Source organism: Somniosus microcephalus, chromosome 4 (assembly GCF_052327205.1).
Source record: "Somniosus microcephalus isolate GS21.2 chromosome 4, FLI_Smic_1.0, whole genome shotgun sequence".
Lineage (NCBI taxonomy): Eukaryota > Metazoa > Chordata > Chondrichthyes > Squaliformes > Somniosidae > Somniosus > Somniosus microcephalus.
The window spans coordinates 44,078,696-44,098,453 of record NC_140990.1 but is presented as its reverse complement, the minus strand read 5'-3'; the positions used below and the strand labels follow the sequence as shown (position 1 = coordinate 44,098,453).

Here is a 19,758-nt window from a genome sequence, read left to right as displayed (position 1 = left end):
GGACTGTACGTGGGGATTCTAACCCTGGGACTGTACATGTGGATTCCAAACCTGAGACTGTACATGGGGATTCTAACCCTGGGACTGTACATGGGGATTCCAACCCTGGGACTGTACACAGCGATTCTAACCCTGGGACTGTACATGGGGATTCTAACCCTGGGACTGTACATGGAGATTCTAACCCTGGGACTGTTCATGGGGATTCTAATCCTGGGTCTGTACATTGGGATTCTAAACCTGGGACTGTACATGGGTATTCCAACCCTGGGACTGTATATGGGGATTCTAACACTGGGACTGTAAATGGGGATTCTAACCCTGGGACTGTACATGGGGATTCTAAACCTGGGACTGTATGTGGGGATTCTAAACCTGGGACTGTACATGGGGATTCTAACCCTGGGACTGTAAATGGGGATTCTAAGCCTGGGACTGTACATGGGGAATCTGACCCTGGGACTGTAAATGGGGATTCTAACCCTGGGACTGTACATGGGGATTCCTAAACAGGGACTGCACATGGGAATTCTAACCCTGGGACTGTACTTCGGGATACTAAGCCTGGGATTGTACATGGGGATTCTAACCCTGGGACTGTACATGGGGATTCAAACCCTGGGACTGTATATGGGGATTCTAAACCTGGGACTGTAAATGAGGATTCTAACCCTTGGACAACACATGGGGATTCTAAACCTGGGACTGTATGTGGGGATTCTAACCCTGGGACTGTACATGGGGATTCAAACCCTTAGACTGCACATGTGTAGTCTAACCCTGGGACTGGACATGGGGATTCTAAACCTGGGACTGTACCTGGAGATTCTAACCCTGGGACTGTAAATGGGGATTCTAACCCTGGGATTGTACATGGGGATTCTAACCCTGGGACTCTACATTGGGATTCTAACCATTGGACTGTACATGGGGAATCTAACCCTGGAACTGTAAATGGGGATTCTAACCCTGGGACTGTAAATGGGGATTCTAACCCTGGGACTGAACATGGGGATTCTAAACTTGGGACTGCACGTGGGGATTCTAACACTGGGACAGTACATGGGGATTCTATCCCTGGGACTGTAGATGGGGATTCTAAACCTGGTACTGTATGTGGGGATTCTAACCCTGCGACTTTACATGGGGAATATAACCCTGGGACAGTAAATGGGGATTCTTAACCTGGGACTGTACATGGGGATTCTAAACCTGGGACTGTCCATGGGGATTCAAACCCTGGGACTGTACATGGGCATTCTAACCCTGGGACTGTAGATGGGGATTGTAACCCTGGGACTGTACATGGGGATTCTAACCCTGGGACTCAACATGGGGATTTTAAATCTGGGGCTGTACATGGGAATTCCAACCCTGGGAGTTTACATGGGGATTCGAAACCTGGGACTGTAAATGGGGATTCCAACCCTGGCACTTTACGTGGGGAATCCAACATTGTGACTGTACATGGTGATTCCAACCCTGGGCAGTACATGGGGATTCTAACACTGGACCGTACATTGGGATTCTATCCCGGGGTCTCTACATGGGGATTCTAACTCTGGGACAGTACATGGGGATTCCAACCCTGGGACTGTACATGGGGATTCCAATCCTGGGACTGTACATGGGGATTCTAACCTTGGGACTGCATACAGGGATTCTAACCCTGGGACTGCACTTGGGGCTTCTAACCCTGGGACTATACGTCTTGATTCCAACCCTGGGACTGTACCTGGGGATTCTAACCCTGGGACGGTACATCGGGATTCTAACACTGGGACTGGACATGGGGATTCTAACCCCTGGAATGTACATGGGGATTCTAACCTTGGGGCTCCACATGGGGATTCTAACCCTGGGACTGTACATGGGGATTCTAACCCTGGGTCTGTATATGGGGATTCTAACCCTGGGACTGTACATGGGGATTCTAACCCTGGGACTGTACATGTGGATTCTAACCCTGGGACTGTACATGGGGATTCATGCGCTGAGACTGTACATGGGGATTCCAACCCTTGGACTGTACATGGGGTATTCTAACCGTGCGACTGTACAAGGTGATTCAAACCCTGAGACCGTACATGGGAATTCCAACCCTGGGACTGTACATGGGGATTCCAACCCTGGGACTGTACATGGGGATTCCAAAACAGGGACTGCACATGGGGATTCTAACCCTGGGACTGTACATGGGGATTATAATGCTGGGACTGTACATGGGGATTCTAGCCCTGGGACTGTACATGCGGATTCTAACCCTAAGACTGTACATGGGGATTCTAACCCTTGGGACTGTACATGGGGATTCTAACCCTGGGACTGTACATATGGATCCTAACCCTGGGACTGTACATGGGGATTCTAACCCTGGGATTGTACTTGGGGATTCCAACCCTGGGAATGTACATGGTGATTCCAAAACAGGGGCTGCACTTGGGGATTCTAACCCTGGGACTGTACATGGGGATTCTAACCCTGAATCTGTACATGAGCAATCTAACCCTGGGACTGTAAATGGGGATTCTAACCCTGGGACTGTACATGGGGATTCTAATCCTGGGACTGTATGTGGGGATTCTAAACCTGGGACTGTACATGGGGATTCTAACCCTGGGACTGTAGATGGGGATTCTAAACCTGGGACTGTATGTGGGGATTCTAACCCTGGGATTCTATATGGGGATTCTAACGCTTGGACTGTAAATGGGGATTCTAAGCCTGGGACTGTACATGGGGAATCTGACCCTGGGACTGTACATGGGGATTCTAAACCTGGGACTGTACGTGGGATTCTAACCCTGGGACTGTACATGGGGATTCTAACCCTGGCACTGTAGATGTGGATTCTAACCCTGGGACTGTACATGGGGGTTCTAACCCTGGGACTGTACATGGGGATTCCAACCCTGAGACTGTACATGGGGATTCTAACCCTGGGACTGTACATGGGGAATCTAACCTGTGAGTGTACATGGGGATTCTATCCCTGGGACTGTACGTGGGGTTTCTAACCCTGGGACTGTACATGTAGATTCCAAACCTGAGACTGTACATGGGGATTCTAACCCTGGGACTGTACATGGAGATTCCAAACCTGGGACTGTACACGGCGATTCTAACCCTGGGACTGTACATGGGGATTCTAACCCTGGGACTGTACATGGAGATTCTAACCCTGGGACTGTTCATGGGGATTCTAATCCTGGGTCTGTGCATTGTGATTCTAACCCTGGGACTGTACATGGGTATTCCAACCCTGGGACTGTACATGGGGATTCTAACCCTGGGACTGTACATGGGGATTCTAAACCTGGGACTGTATGTGGGGATTCTAAACCTGGGACTGTACATGGGGATTCTAACCCTGGGACTGTAGATGGGGATTCTAACCCTGGGACTGTACATGGGGATTCTAACCCTGGGACTGTAAATGGGGATTCCAACCCTGAGACTGTACATGGGGATTCTAACCCTGGGACTGTACATGGGGAATCTAACCTGTGACTGTACATGGGGATTCTATCCCTGGGACTGTACGTGGGGATTCTAACCTGGGACTGTAAATGGGGATTCTAACTCTGGGACTGTACATGGGGATTCCAACCCTGGGACTGTACATGGGGATTCTAACACTGGGACTGTACATGGGGATTCTAAACCTGGGACTGTACTTGGGGATTCCAACCCTGGGACTTTACATGGGGATTCCAAAACTGGGTCTGTACATGGGGATTCCAACCCTGGACAGTACATGGGGATTCTAACCCTGGACCGTACATGGGGAATGCAACCCTGAGACTGTACATGAGGATTCCAACCCTGGACAGTACATGAGGATTCTAACCCTGGGACTGTACATGGGGATTCTTAACCTGGGTCTCTACATGGAGATGCTAACTCTGCGACTGTACATGGGGATTCCAACCCTGGGACTTTAAATGGGGATTCCAAACCTGGGACTGTGCATGGGGATTCTAATCTTGGGACTGTATATGGGGATTCTGACCCTGGGACTGCACTTGGGGCTTCTAGCCCTGGGACTGTATGTCTTGATTCTAACCCTGCGAGTGTACCTGGGGCTTCGAACCCTGGGACGGTATATCGGGTTTCTAACCCTGGGACTGTACATGGGGATTCTAACCCCTGGAATGTACATGGGGATACTAACCCTGGGCCTGTACATGGGGATGCTAACCCTGGGACTGTACATGGTGATTCGAACCCTGGGACTGTACATGGGGATTCAAACCCTGGGACTGTACATGGGGATTCTAACCCTGGGACTGCACATGTGGATTCTAACCCTGGGACTGTACATGGTTATTCCAGCCCTGAGACTGTACATGGGGATTCCAACCCTTGGACTGTACATGGGGTATTCTAACACTGGGACTGTACATGGGGATTCTAACCCTGGGAGTTTACATGGGGCCTCTAACCCTGGGACTGTATATGGGGATTCTAACCCTTGGACTGTACATGGGGATTCTAACCCTGGGACTGTAAATGGGGATTCCAACACTGAGACCGTACATGGGGATTCTAACCCTGGGACTGCACATGGGGATTCTAACCCTGGGACTGTACATGGGGATTTTAACCCTGGGACTGTACATGGGCATTCTAACCCTGGGACTGTACATGGGTATTCTAACCCTGGGACTGTAAATGGGGATTCTATCCCTGGGACTGTACACGGGGATCCTAAACCTGGGATTGTACGTGGGGATTCTAACCCTGGGACTGTACATGGGGATTCTAACCCTGGGACTGTAGATGGGGATTCTAAACCTGGGACTGTACGTGGGGATTCTAACCCTGGTACTGTACATGGGGATTCTAACCCTGGGACTGTTTATGGGGATTCTAAGCCTGGGACTATAGATTGGGAATCTAACCCTGGGACTGTAAATGGGGATTCTAACCCTGGGACTGTACATGGGGATTCTAAACCTGGGACTGTACGTGGGGATTCCAACCCTGGGACTGTACATGGGGATTGTAACCCTGGCACTGTAGATGGGGATTCTAACCCTGGGACTGTACATGGGGATTCTAACACTGGGACTGTACATGGGGATTCCAACCCGGAGACTGTACATGGGGATTCTAACCCTGGGACTGTACATGGGCAATCTAACCTGTGACTGTACATGGGGATTCTATCCCTGGGACTGTACATGGGGATTCCAACCCTGGGACTGTACATGTGGTTTCCAACCCTGAGACTGTACATGGGGATTCTAACCCTGGGACTATACATAGGGATTCCAACCCTGGGACTGTACACGGCGATTCTAACCCTGGGACTGTACATGGGGATTATAACCCTGGGACTGTACATGGGGATTCTAATCCTGGGACTATACATGGGGATTCTAACCCTGGGAATGTACATGGGGATTCCAAACGTGGGACTGTACATGGGGATCCTAACCCTGAGACTGTACATGGGGATTCCAACCCTGAGACTGTACATGGGGATTCCAACCCTGGGACTGCACATGGGGATTCCAACTGTGGGACTGTACATGGGGATTCCAAAACTGGTACTGTACATGGGTATTACAACCCTGGGACTGTATGTGGGGATTCTAACCCTGGGACTGTACATGGGGATTCTAACCCTGGGACTGTACATGGAAATTCTAACCCTGGGACTGAACATGGGTATTCTAACCCTGGGACTGTATTCGGGGATTCTAACCCTGGGCCTGTACATGGGGATTCTAACCCTGGGACTGCACATGCGGATTCTAACCCTGGGACTGTACATGGGTATTCCAACCGTTGGACTGTACTAGGGTATTCTAACCCTGGGATTGTACATGGGGATTCTATACCTGGGACTGTACATGAGGTTTCTAACACTGGGACTGTACATGGGGATTCCAACCCAGGGACTGTACATGGGGATTCTAACCCTGGGTCTGTACATGGGGATTCTAACCCTGGGACTGTATATGGGGAACCGAACCCTGGGACTGTAGATGGCGATTCCAATCCTGGGACTGTACATGGGGATTCTAAACCTGGGACTCTACATGGGGCTTCTAACCCTGGGTCTCTACTTGGGGATTCTAACCCTGGGACTGTACATGGGGATTCTAACCCTGGGATTGTACATGGGTGACTAACCCTGGGACTGTACATGGGGATTCTAAGCCTGGGACTGTAAACGGGGATTCTAACCCTGGGAATGTATATGGGGATTCTGACACTGGGACTGTACATGGGGACTCTAACCCTGGGACTGTACATGGGGATTCTAACCCTGGGACTTTTCATGGGGATTCTAACCCTGGGACTGTACCTTGGGATACTAAACCTGGGACTGTATACGGGGATTCTAACCCTGGGACTGTACATGGGGATTCTAACCCTGGGACTGTACATGGGGATTCTAACCCTGGGACGTTTCATGGGGATTCATACCCTGGGACTGTACATGGGGATTCTAACCCTGGGACTGTATACGGGGATTCTAACCCTGGGTCTGTACATGGGGCTTCTAACCCTGTGACTGTACATGGGGATTCTAACCCTGGGACTGTACGTGAGGATTCTAACCCTGGGACTGTACATGGGGATTCTAACCCTGGGACTGTACATGGGCATTCTAACCCTGGGACTGTACATGGGGATTCTAACCCTGGGACTGTACATGGGGATTCTAACCCTGGGATTGTAAATGTGGTTTCTAACCCTGGGACTGTACACGGGGAATCTAACCCTGGGACTGTACATGGGGATTCCAACCCTGGGGCTGTACATGGGGATTCCAGCCCTGAGACTGTACAAGGGGATTCCAACCCTTGGACTATACATGGGGTATTCTAACCCTGGGACTCTACATGGGGATTCTAACCCTGGGACTGTACATGGGGTTTCTAACACTGGGACTGGACACTTGGATTCTAACCCTGGGACTGTATATGGGGAACCTATCCCTGGGACTGTAGATGGCGATTCCAGCCCTGAGACTGTACATGGGGATTCCAACCCTTGGACTGTACATGGGGTATTCTAACACTGGGACTGTACATGGGGATTCTAACCCTGGGAGTTTACATGGGGACTCTAACCCTGGGACTGTATATGGGGATTCTAACCCTGGGACTGTACATGGGGATTCTAACCCTGGGACTGTAAATGGGGATTCCAACACTGAGACCGTACATGGGGATTCTAACCCTGGGACTGCACATGGGGATTCTAACCCTGGGACTGTACATGGGGATTTTAACCCTGGGACTGTACATGGGCATTCTAACCCTGGGACTGTACATGGGTATTCTAACCCTGGGACTGTAAATGGCGATTCTAACCCTGGGACTGTACACGGGGATCTTAAACCTGGGACTGTACGTGGGGATTCTAACCCTGGGACTGTACATGGGGATTCTAACACTGGGACTGTAGATGGGGATTCTAAACCTGGGACTGTACGTGGGGATTCTAACCCTGGTACTGTACATGGGGATTCTAACCCTGGGCCTGTTTATGGGGATTCTAAGCCTGGGACTATAGATTGGGAATCTAACCCTGGGACTGTAAATGGGGATTCTAACCCTGGGACTGTACATGGGGATTCTAAACCTGGGACTGTACGTGGGGATTCCAACCCTGGGACTGTACATGGGGATTGCAACCCTGGCACTGTAGATGGGGATTCTAACCCTGGGACTGTACATGGGGATTCTAACACTGGGACTGTACATGGGGATTCCAACCCGGAGACTGTACATGGGGATTCTAACCCTGGGACTGTACATGGGCAATCTAACCTGTGACTGTGCATGGGGATTCTATCCCTGGGACTGTACATGGGGATTCCAACCCTGGGACTGTACATGTGGTTTCCAACCCTGGGACTGTACATGGGGATTCTAACCCTGGGACTGTACATAGGGATTCCAACCCTGGGACTGTACACGGCGATTCTAACCCTGGGACTGTACATGGGGATTATAACCCTGGGACTGTACATGGGGATTCTAATCCTGGGACTATACATGGGGATTCTAACCCTGGGAATGTACATGGGGATTCCAAACGTGGGACTGTACATGGGGATCCTAACCCTGGGACTGTACATGGGGATTCCAACCCTGGGACTGCACATGGGGATTCCAACTGTGGGACTGTACATGGGGATTCCAAAACTGGTACTGTACATGGGTATTCCAACCCTGGGACTGTACGTGGGGATTCTAACCCTGGGACTGTACATGGGGATTCTAACCCTAGGACTGTACATGGAAATTCTAACCCTGTGACTGAACATGGGTATTCTAACCCTGGGACTGTACTCGGGGATTCTAACCCTGGGCCTGTACATGGGGATTCTAACCCTGGGACTCTACATGGGGATTCTAACCCTGGGACTGCACATGCGGATTCTAACCCTGGGACTGTACATGGGTATTCCAACCATTGGACTGTACTAGGGTATTCTAACCCTGGGATTGTACATGGGGATTCTATACCTGGGACTGTACATGAGGTTTCTAACACTGGGACTGTACATGGGGATTCCAACCCAGGGACTGTACATGGGGATTCTAACCCTGGGTCTGTACATGGGGATTCTAACCCTGGGACTGTATATGGGGAACCTAACCCTGGGACTGTAGATGGCGATTCCAATCCTGGGACTGTACATGTGGATTCTAAACCTGGGACTCTACATGGGGAATCTAACCCTGGACAGCACATGGGGCTTCTAACCCTGGGTCTCTACTTGGGGATTCTAACCCTGGGACTGTACATGGGGATTCTAACCCTGGGATTGTACATGGGTGACTAACCCTGGGACTGTACATGGGGATTCTAAGCCTGGGACTGTAAACGGGGATTCTAACCCTGGGAATGTATATGGGGATTCTGACACTGGGACTGTACATAGGGACTCTAACCCTGGGACTGTACATGGGGATTCTAACCCTGGGACTTTTCATGGGGATTCTAACCCTGGGACTGTACCTTGGGATACTAAACCTGGGACTGTATACGGGGATTCTAACCCTGGGACTGTACATGGGGATTCTAACCCTGGGACTGTACATGGGGATTCTAACCCTGGGACGTTTCATGGGGATTCATACCCTGGGACTGTACATGGGGATTCTAACCCTGGGACTGTATACGGGGATTCTAACCCTGGGTCTGTACATGGGGCTTCTAACCCTGTGACTGTACATGGTGATTCTAACCCTGGGACTGTACATGGGGATTCTAACCCTGGGACTGTACATGGGGATTCTAACCCTGGGACTGTACATGGGCATTCTAACCCTGGGACTGTACATGGGGATTCTAACCCTGGGACTGTACATGGGGATTCTAACCCTGGGATTGTAAATGTGGTTTCTAACCCTGGGACTGTACACGGGGAATCTAACCCTGGGACTGTACATGGGGATTCCAACCCTGGGGCTGTACATGGGGATTCCAGCCCTGAGACTGTACATGGGGATTCCAACCCTTGGACTATATATGGGGTATTCTAACCCTGGGACTCTACATGGGGATTCTAACCCTGGGACTGTACATGGGGTTTCTAACACTGGGACTGGACACGTGGATTCTAACCCTGGGACTGTATATGGGGCACCTATCCCTGGGACTGTAGATGGTGATTCCAGCCCTGAGACTGTATATGGGGAACCTAACCCTGGGACTGTAGATGGCGATTCCAATCCTGGGACTGTACATGTGGATTCTAAACCTGGGACTCTACATGGGGATTCTAACCCTGGACAGTACATGGGGCTTCTAACCCTGGGTCTCTACTTGGGGATTCTAACCCTGGGACTGTACATGGGGATTCTAACCCTGGGACTGTACATGGGTGACTAACCCTTGGACTGTACATGGGGATTCTAAGCCTGGGACTGTAAACGGGGATTCTAACCCTGGGAATGTATATGGGGATTCTGACACTGGGACTGTACGTGGGGATTCTAACCCTGGGCCTGAAATGGGGATTCTAACCCTGGGACTTTTCATGGGGATTCTAACCCTGGGTCTGTACCTTGGGATACTAAACCTGGGACTGTATACGGGGAATCTAACCCTGGGACTGTACATGGGGATTCTAACCCTGGGACTGTACATGGGGATTCTAACCCTGGGACGTTTCATGGGGATTCATACCCTGGGACTGTACATGGGGATTCTAACCCTGGGACTGTATACGGGGATTCTAACCCTGGGTCTGTACATGGGGCTTCTAACCCTGTGACTGTACATGGGGATTCTAACCCTGGGACTGTACATGGGGATTCTAACCCTGGGACTGTACATGGGGATTCTAACCCTGGGACTGTACATGGGCATTCTAACCCTGGGACTGTACATGGGGATTCTAACCCTGGGACTGTACATGGGGATTCTAACCCTGGGACTGTAAATGTGGTTTCTAACCCTGGGACTGTACACGGGGAATCTAACCCTGGGACTGTACATGGGGATTCCAACCCTGGGGCTGTACATGGGGATTCCAGCCCTGAGACTGTACATGGGGATTCCAACCCTTGGACTATGCATGGGGTATTCTAACCCTGGGACTCTACATGGGGATTCTAACCCTGGGACTGTACATGGGGTTTCTAACACTGGGACTGTACACGTGGATTCTAACCCTGGGACTGTATATGGGGAACCTAACCCTGGGACTGTAGATGGTCATTCCAACCCTGAGACTGTACAAGGGGATTCCAACCGTGGGATTTTACATGGGGATTCCAACCCTGGGACAGTACATGGGGAGTCTAACCCTGGGACTGCACATGGGGATTCCAACCCTGGAACTGTACAAGGGGATGCCAACCCTGGAACTGTACATGGTGATTCTAACCCTGGGACTGTACATGGGGATTCTAACCCTGGGACTGTACATGGGGTTTCTAATCCTGTGACTGTACATGGGGACTCTAACCCTGGGACTGTACATGGGGATTCTATCCCTGGGACTACATTCTAACCCTGGGACTGTACATGGGGATTCTAACCCTGGGACTGTACATGGGGATTCTAACCCTGGGACTGTACATGGGGATTCTAACCCTTGATCTCTAAATGGGGATTCTATCCCTGGGACTGTACATGGGGATTCTAACCCTGGGACTGTACATGGGGATTCCAACCCTGGGACTGTACATGGCGATTCTAACCCTGGGACGGTACATGGGGATTCTAACCCTGTGACTGTACATGGGGATTCTAAGCCTGGGACTGCACACGGGGATTCTAACCCTGGGACTGTATATAGGGATTCTAACCCTGGGACTGTATATGAGTATTCTAACCCTGGGACTGTACATGGGGATTCTAACCCTGGGACTGTATACGGGGATTCTAACCCTGGGATTGTACATGGGGCTTCTAACCCTGGGACTGTATGTGGTGATTCTAACCCTGGGACAGTACTAATCTACTGGAATGTTTTGAGGATGTAACTGGTGAAATAGATAAGGGTGAACCAGTGGATGTGGTGTATTTGGACTTTCAGAAGGCTTTCGATAAGGTCCCACTTAAGAGATTAGCATGCAAAATTAAGGCACATGGGATTGGGGGCAAGGTATTGACTTGGATAGTGAACTGGTTGGTGGACAGAAAGCAAAGAGTTGGAATAAACGGGTCATTTTCTGAGTGGCAGGCAGTGACTAGTGGGGTAACGCAAGGATCGGTCCCAGGACCCCAGCTTTTCATAATATATATTAATGATCTGGACGAGGGAATTGGATGTAATATCTCCAAATTTGCAGACGACACAATGCTGGGTGGGAGGGTATGCTGTGAGTAGGATGTTGTGAAACTCCAGCACGATTTGGACAGGTTGGGTGATTGGGCAGAAACATGGCAAATGCACTATAATGTGCATAAATGCGAGGTTATCCACTTTGGTGGCAAAAACAGGAAGGCAGATTATTATTTGAATTGCAATTGATTGGGAGAAGGGGAAGTGCAAAGAGACCTGGGTGTCCTTGTGCACCAGTTGCTGAAGGTAAGCATGCAGGTGCAGCAGGCAGTTAAGAAGGCAAATGGTATGTTGGCCTTCGTAGCAAGAGGGTTCGAGTACAAGAACAAGGATGTCTTGCTGCAGTTGTACAGAGCCTTGGTGAGACCACATCTTGAATATTGTGTACAGTTTTGGTCACTTTACCTGAGGAAGGACATTCTTGCCATGGAAGGAGCGCAGCGAAGATTCACCAGGCTGATACCTGGGATGGCAGGAATGACGTATGAGGAGAGATTGTGTCGATTGGGCTTATACTTACTGGAGTTTAGAAGATTGAGAGGGGATCTCATCGAAACCTATACAATTCTGTCAGGCCTGGACAGACTAGATGCAGGAAGGATGTTTCTGATGGCTGGGGTGTCCAGAACCAGGGGTCATAGTCTAAGGATAAGGGGTAAGCCATTTAGGACTGAATTGAGGAGGAATTTCTTCTCCCAGAGAGTGGTAAACCTGTGGAATTCTCTGCCACAGAGGGCGGTGGAGGCCAGTTCATTAAGTATATTCAAGAAAGAGTTGGATATATTTCTTAAGGCTAAAGGGAGCAAGGGATATGGGGAGAAGGCAGGGACTGGGTACTGAATTTGGATGATCAGCCATGATCTCATTGCATGGCGGAGCAGGCTCGAAGGGCCGAATGGCCTACTCCTGCTCCTATCTTCTATGTTTCTATGTTTCAAAGCTTCCTGTGTAACAATGTGGGTATCTTGTCGGCTGCCGGTGAATTTCCTCTGAGTGCAGTGCTCAACGATGGGCTCCAGGGTCTGATCAGGAGCTCCACATTCACATGATGGGGATGCTTTAATCTTCCATCTATGGAGAAGGTGGCAGCATCTACCATGACCGTTTCTGGGGCGGTTGATGGTTGTCCACTGTTTGCGAGGAAGGTTTGATCCGATGACTATTAAACGCTCCCCAGGCTGCAGGTTCTGTGGCTGATCCCAGCCCTTGCCTTCTCCGTTCATTCTCAGAAGTCTTTGTCCCGAGTTGAGTCTCTCTGGAGATGGTGCTGGAGTTGATGGGGTTTGAAACATTCACTCAGTGGGTCTCCTCACTGTGCTCTCATCCTCCACCTTTAATGATCACCAATGGGATGGGGTCAGTCCCTTTTGAACCGTTCAGGGTTCTGGGCAGGGTGTCCATTGCCCCCCTGGCATTTCCATTGACTGTCGAACCCTTAGCTGTGAGTCTGTGCACTTCCCCAGATACCTGAGGGATTCGAGTGGTGGGAGAGAACACAGGGAGTCTCTTTATTCAGAGGGTGTCCTTCTTTCACCCGATTGGTCTTCAAGGGGTGGAGGAGGTGAACACGGGGCGGGGGGCTGATGCTGATCTGGACTTGTGTGGAGGGAGTGAGATATCGGGGCTGAAACTCCACTCCTGGTCCATCGCTGCCACTGGTACATTTCGCCCGGTGAATACGGCGGACTCCCCGGGTTTACACTCTCCCCTCATTTAAACATAGATGGTGCAGTGTGGGAGGTGAGGGAGGAGTCTGCTCATTCCCGGGGGCAGAGCAGACAAAGTGCTTTGAGTGATGGGTCCAGCAGTGAAACTGAAACCAAACCAAAGGGAACAAATAAAGATCCAATCCAAGGGAACAAGCAACAGGACAATGGGAAGAAACCACAACCGGCCCAAAAGTGGGATAATCTCCCCAAAAGGTCAGTCTGGACAGTTAGAAACTCCTCCTAGTGACTGTGTGTCTGCAGGACTCGGCTTCACTCCAGTGTTTAAAGGCACAGAGCACTGGCCTCACACCCAGCGGGCAATGTGTGGGAACTCCAGGGGCAGTGAGGACATGCCTGGAAATACCCCGGAGCAGTGAAAGCCCACTGGGCCCCAGGACAAGCTCATCGGAAAACCCAGGCAAATTCAAAACGAAGTTTGCAGGCGTGATGCTCTATTCACACATCGAAGGTGAGAGAGATGCTGTGGGTCACACACTAAGTCCAGTAGCTGAAGGTGATTAACAGACTGGGTTTTGTGTTTATTGATCCCGGGCATGTTACCGATACCTTCCCTGGATACCAAGGTTAGGAGATACACTCTGGAATGTATGGGGAGCTGTGACTTGTCCATGAGAGTAACCGAAGGTATGAGACCTGAAATAATCTAGAGTTAGAAAGGAGAAAAGGCCCAAAAATGGAGCAGACAGTAACAGGACATCAATTAGTCTCTTATCTTGGAGAAATCAAATACTCGACACACTGTCTATTTGAAGCAAAGCTGATTTATTCGGCAAATATCCAGAATATTAAACTCCAGCCCAGTTATTGGAGTTATTAAAATCAGCAGAAACCAACCTCAAATGTCAGAATGTACATGGTTTAGTCCTGGATGTGATTAACAGCAGCAATAACAGCAGAATCCAACCCTTGCAGTCACTTGTGAACTCGCTGGTGTGTCAGCAGGTGGGATGAACGTTTGAATCTCTTCCCACACAGGGAGCAGGTGAACTCGCTGGTGTATCAGCAGGTTAGATGGCCGAGTGAATCCCTTCCCACACACGGAGCAGCTGAACGGCCTCTCCCCAGTGTGAGTGCGTTGGTGTCTCAGGAGATCAGCTGTGCTTTTAAAGCTCATCTCACAGTCAGAACATTTAAATGGTCTCTTATCAGTGTGAACAAGTTGATGTGTAGCGAGGTGGGATGACTGAGTGAATCCCCTCCCACACATGGAGCAGCTGAACGGCCTCTCCCCAGAGTGACTGCCTCGATGAATTTCCAGCCGGGATGGGGAATTGAATCCCTTCCCACAGTCCCCACATTTCCACGGTTTCTTCGTGGTGTGGGTGTCCTTGTGTCTCTCCAGGTTGGACGATCTGTTGAAGCTTCGCCCAAACACAGAACACGCATACGGTTTCTCTCCGCTGTGAATGGTGCGATGTTTTTTCAAGGCTGTGTAACTGGTTTCTCTTTCCAGTCAGTGCACTGGAACACTCTCACTTGGGTGTGTGTGTCTCAGTGCTTTTCCAGTCACATTGATGTTTGAAATCTTTTCCCACAGACAGAACAGACAAACGTTTCTCCTTCCAGATTCAAAGGCTGATGATATTTGGGTCCTGATGAATCAAGTGTATCTGTCAGCTCTTCACATGGTGTTTGGTTTGAGTTGCTGGTCTGTAAATCCTCCCCTTCTAATACCCTGTAAAAGGAGTTTACAAAAGTCATCACTGTAAGTACAGGATAGAAATTCAGAACAGACAATTCTAGTTTCTATGGAACATTCTTTCCTCTCTTGTTCCCCAAAAGCTGTAAATCTCCGTCCCTCAAACTCTCCCTCATCCCTGTGATGAAATCCAAACCCATCACACCATCTCCAACATTTTTTTGTCTGCTCCCCTCCCTCTCCTCCCCTGAAGGTGCCGTCTCTGGCTGGGTTCAGTTCTACACTCACTGGTTCCCCTCTCTCTCCTCCCCTGAAGGTGCTGACTCTGGCTGGGTTCAGTTCTACACTCACTGGTTCCCCTCTCTCTCCCCCCCCTGAAGGTGCCGTCTCTGGCTGGGTTCAGTTCTACACTCACTGGTTCCCCTCTCTCTCCTCCCCTGAAGGTGCTGACTCTGGCTGGGTTCAGTTCTACACTCACTGGTTCCCCTCCCTCTCCTCCCCTGAAGGTGCTGACTCTGGCTGGGTTCAGTTCTACACTCACTGGATCCTCTGCCTCTCCTCCCACGAAGGTGCTGACTCTGGCTGGGTTCAGTTCTACACTTACTGGTTCCCCTCCCTCTCCTCCCCTGAAGGTGCTGACTCTGGCTGGGTTCAGTTCCACACTCACTGGTTCCCCACCTTATGAACTGCTTTGGGCACTTTTTTAAACACACCCACAGCAGAAGCACATTAATCTGATGGGCGATCACTGACACATGAGCAGCCAGCGGTGTGGAGCCTCCTGAGAGTCCAGCACCTTTCCAGCCAGTATTTACAGGAGCTGGGGCACAGAAAAGAATCTAATTGAAATTAGTGATATATTTATTCACAAAAACCAAGCCGCAAAATAATGAAAAGTTTCTACTTTATTTACAGATGCTCCCTGATCAATCTCCATTTCTCCTCTATTTACAGCTGCTCCCTGACCTGTCACCATTTTGCCTCCATTTACAGACGCTCCCTGACCAGTCTCCATTTCTCCCTCATTTACAGACGCTCCCTGACCAGTCTCCATTTATCCTGCATTTACAAACACTCCCTGACCAGTTCCCATTTCTCCTCCATTTACAGACGCTCCCTGACCAGTCACCATTTCTCCTCCATTTACAGACGCTCCCTGACCAGTCACCATTTCTCCTCCATTTACAGATACTCCCTGACCAGTCTCCAGTTCTCCTCCATTTACAGACGCTCCCTGACCAATCACCATTTCTCCTCCATTTACAGATACTCCCTGACCAGTCTCCAGTTCTCCTCCATTTACAGACGCTCCCTGACCAATCACCATTTCTCCTCCATTTATAGACGCTCCCTGACTCGCTGGGGATTTCCCAGCACTTCCTGGTTGTCCCGGAGTTTGTGTCTTAAACTGGCGGGTAGTTGTGGGGAGGCGGATAATGTTGAGTGTTTTTATAATGGGGCCTGGGGCTGCACTCGGGGTGTGAGCAGCCCGCGTCCCCCCGGGGTTCATGAACCTGCTCCCTGAGCTCGGGGTGTGAGCGACCCGCGTCCCCCCGGGGTTGATGAACCCGCTCCCTGAGCTCGGGGTGTGAGCGGCCCGCGTCCCCCCGGGGTTCATGAACCCGCTCCCTGAGCTCGGGGTGTGAGCGGCCTGCGTCCCCCCGGGGTTGATGAACCCGCTCCCTGAGCTCGGGGTGTGAGCGGCCCGCGTCCCCCCAGGGTTCATGAACCCGCTCCCTGAGCTCGGGGTGTGAGCGGTCCGCGTCCCCCCGGGGTTCATGAACCCGCTCCCTGAGCTCGGGGTGTGAGCGGCCCGCGTCCCCCCGGGGTTCATGAACCCGCTCCCTGAGCTCGGGGTGTGAGCGGCCCGCGTCCTCCCGGGGTTCATGAACCCGCTCCCTGAGCTCGGGGTGTGAGCGGCCCGCGTCCTCCCGGGGTTCATGAACCCGCTCCCTGAGCTCGGGGTGTGAGCGGCCCGCGTCCCCCCGGGGTTCATGAACCCGCTCCCTGAGCTCGGGGTGTGAGCGGCCCGCGTCCCCCCGGGGTTCATGAACCCGCTCCCTGAGCTCGGGGTGTGAGCGGCCCGCGTCCCCCCGGGGTTCATGAACCCGCTCCCCGAGCTCGGGGTGTGAGCGGCCCGCGTCCCCCCGGGGTTCATGAACCCGCTCCCTGAGCTCGGGGTGTGAGCGGCCCGCGTCCCCCCGGGGTTCATGAACCCGCTCCCTGAGCTCGGGGTGTGAGCAGCTCGCGTCCCCCCAGGGTTCATGAACCCGCTCCCTGAGCTCTCTCGAAATAACAACAGAAAATGCTGGAAAAACTCAGCAGGTCAGGCAACATCCGTGGACAGAAATTTGAGTTGACGTTTCGGGTCGAACCCTTCTTCAAAACTGGAAAGAAAAGATGGATCGGAGGCAGGGCTGCGATCAGACAAAAGCATAAAAGAAACAAAAGAAGTAAAAAAGAGACAATGAAAGGTGTTAGAAGCTAGGCGAGATGGTAATAGGCTGAGATTGGGTGTAAAGTGTACTGGCAGGGCAAGGGATAGCTGCCAGGTGTGAGAGCGAAACAAAAGGAAAGGGGGGGGGAAGGAGTGGAAAAATTACAAGAAAAATGGAATAGGGGCCGAGGTTATGATCTGAAATTGTTGAACTCCTTGAGCTCTCTCACCTGATGTGTCAGCGGCTGCTGCCAAGGTCCGCGCATGCTCAGCTCACACTGCCCGGGTGATTGATGGGAGCTCCGGACCAATAGGAAGAGCAGGGCGGGACTGGAGGACCGAGCGGGCGGCGAGTCCTCCAACCAATCGGAGTGTGTGAGGGGCGGGGCTTGCGGCACCCAGTGGGCGGGGCTGAGCCCGGAGCTCCCTCATTGGCTGAAAGTCTGCATCATTTTCAAACCTGATTTTTCTCAAACTCCAGGAGAAAACTGGACCTTTCTGTTGTGGCTTTAAACAGATGAAACCCTGTGGCGTGGAGCAAACATTGCAACATTTGGTCGTGAAATGGATTCATTCAGGACAGACAGCAGGGATTATTTCAGGAAATAACACAGTGTAGTGAGAAAGGAAATGCAGTGGGTGTTGTGGAGATGAATTGTCAAAAGGTGTTTGATGAGGTGCCGGACAGGAGGCTTGTTGATCAAATTAAGGCTCACGGTGTTAAAGGGAGTGGGGCAGCGTGGATAGGAAGCTGGGTAAAGGGCAGAAAACAGAGAGTAGTGGTTAATGGATGTTCTTCAGACTGGAAGGATGTAAACAGTGCTCGCCCTGAACTGGATAAGTTCATTCACTTTACTTCCAATTTCCACCCTGCCCTCACCTTCACATGGTCCACCTCCGACTCTTCCCTTCCCTTCCTTGACTTCTCGATCTCCATTTCTGGCAATCGGCTTTCAACAAACATCCACTACAAGCCCACCGACTCCCACAGCTATCTGGACTACACTTCCTCCCACCCCGCATCCTGTAAGGACTCTATTCCATTCTCCCAGTTTCTCCGTCTCCACCGCGTCTGTTCTGACGATGCCACCTTCCATACTAGTGCTTCTGACATGTCTTCCTTTTTCCTCAACCGAGGATTCCCCTCTACCGTGGTTGACACGGCCCTTGACCGTGTCCATTCTATTTCCCGCTCTTCTGCTGTCACCCCTGCCCCTCCTTCCCAGAACCACGATAGGGTTCCCCTTGTCCTCACCTTCCACCCCACCAGCCTCCACATTCAACGGATCATCCTCCGCCATTTCCGCCACCTCCAACGTGATCCCACCACCAAACACATCTTCCCCTCACCTCCCCATTCAGCATTCCGTGACACCCTGGTCCACTCCTCAATTGTTATGTATTGTGTGTTCTATTATGTGTTCTCCTCCCACCTGTGGTGGCGCTGTCACAGGAAATAAATGGTTGGGTGTTCTCTGTTAAGTTTAGCTCTCTTTGTTCGGAACTTTCCAGAACTTCCTTTCCTTCCAATAAAGCACTTCATGTTTGAATCTCTGAGTTCTGAGTCCTAAATTGTGTCTAGGTAGAAAGGTACTGACACAACAAGTGGCAACGAGGAGCGGATGAATCTGCGTACATTACGGGTGCAGTGAGTAAACAGAAAATTTAATTTGAAACGTGAGATGGCTACTATATTAGGAAACATCAGTGATTTTGATGAAAATGTGGAGCAATGGAGCGCATTTACGGAACGTTTTGACTATTTTGTATTGGCGAATGCGGTGGCAAATGAAAAGGTCGTGCCTACCTTTTTGAGTGTAATCGGGCCAAAGACATTCAATTTACTTTGCAGCCTCGTGCAGCCAGATAAGCCAGGAACTAAAACATATAAGCAACTAGTGGAAATTCTTGGAGCACATTTTTCACCAAAACCTCTGGTTATTGCTGAGAGATTTAGATTTCACAAACGGAATCAAGAGGAGGGGGAATCAGTGACGATGTTTATTGCTGCTTTAAAAAGGTTGTCGGAACACTGCCAGTTCAAGGAGGTGCTGAATGATACCATTAGAGACAGACTTGTGTGTGCTCTGCAAAATGCAGCCACACAGAAGCGCCTTCTTACTGAGGACAACCTTACTCTTGAAAAGGCCATTGAAGTTAGTGTCTCCATGGAGATGGTGGA

The 19,758-nt window shown here is 50.9% G+C and overlaps 1 pseudogene across 1 annotated transcript in view; it reads right to left on the bottom strand.

The window, feature by feature from the left end:
• Window positions 1–14,256: 14,256 nt before the first annotated feature.
• Window positions 14,257–19,758, bottom strand: part of LOC147118762 (uncharacterized) — a 43,741-nt pseudogene continuing 38,239 nt past the window's right edge. Inside the window, exon 4 of the transcript XR_015077948.1 lies at window positions 14,257–14,900. The product of XR_015077948.1 is annotated as an uncharacterized LOC147118762 (transcript). The remainder of the gene's footprint in view (window positions 14,901–19,758) is intronic.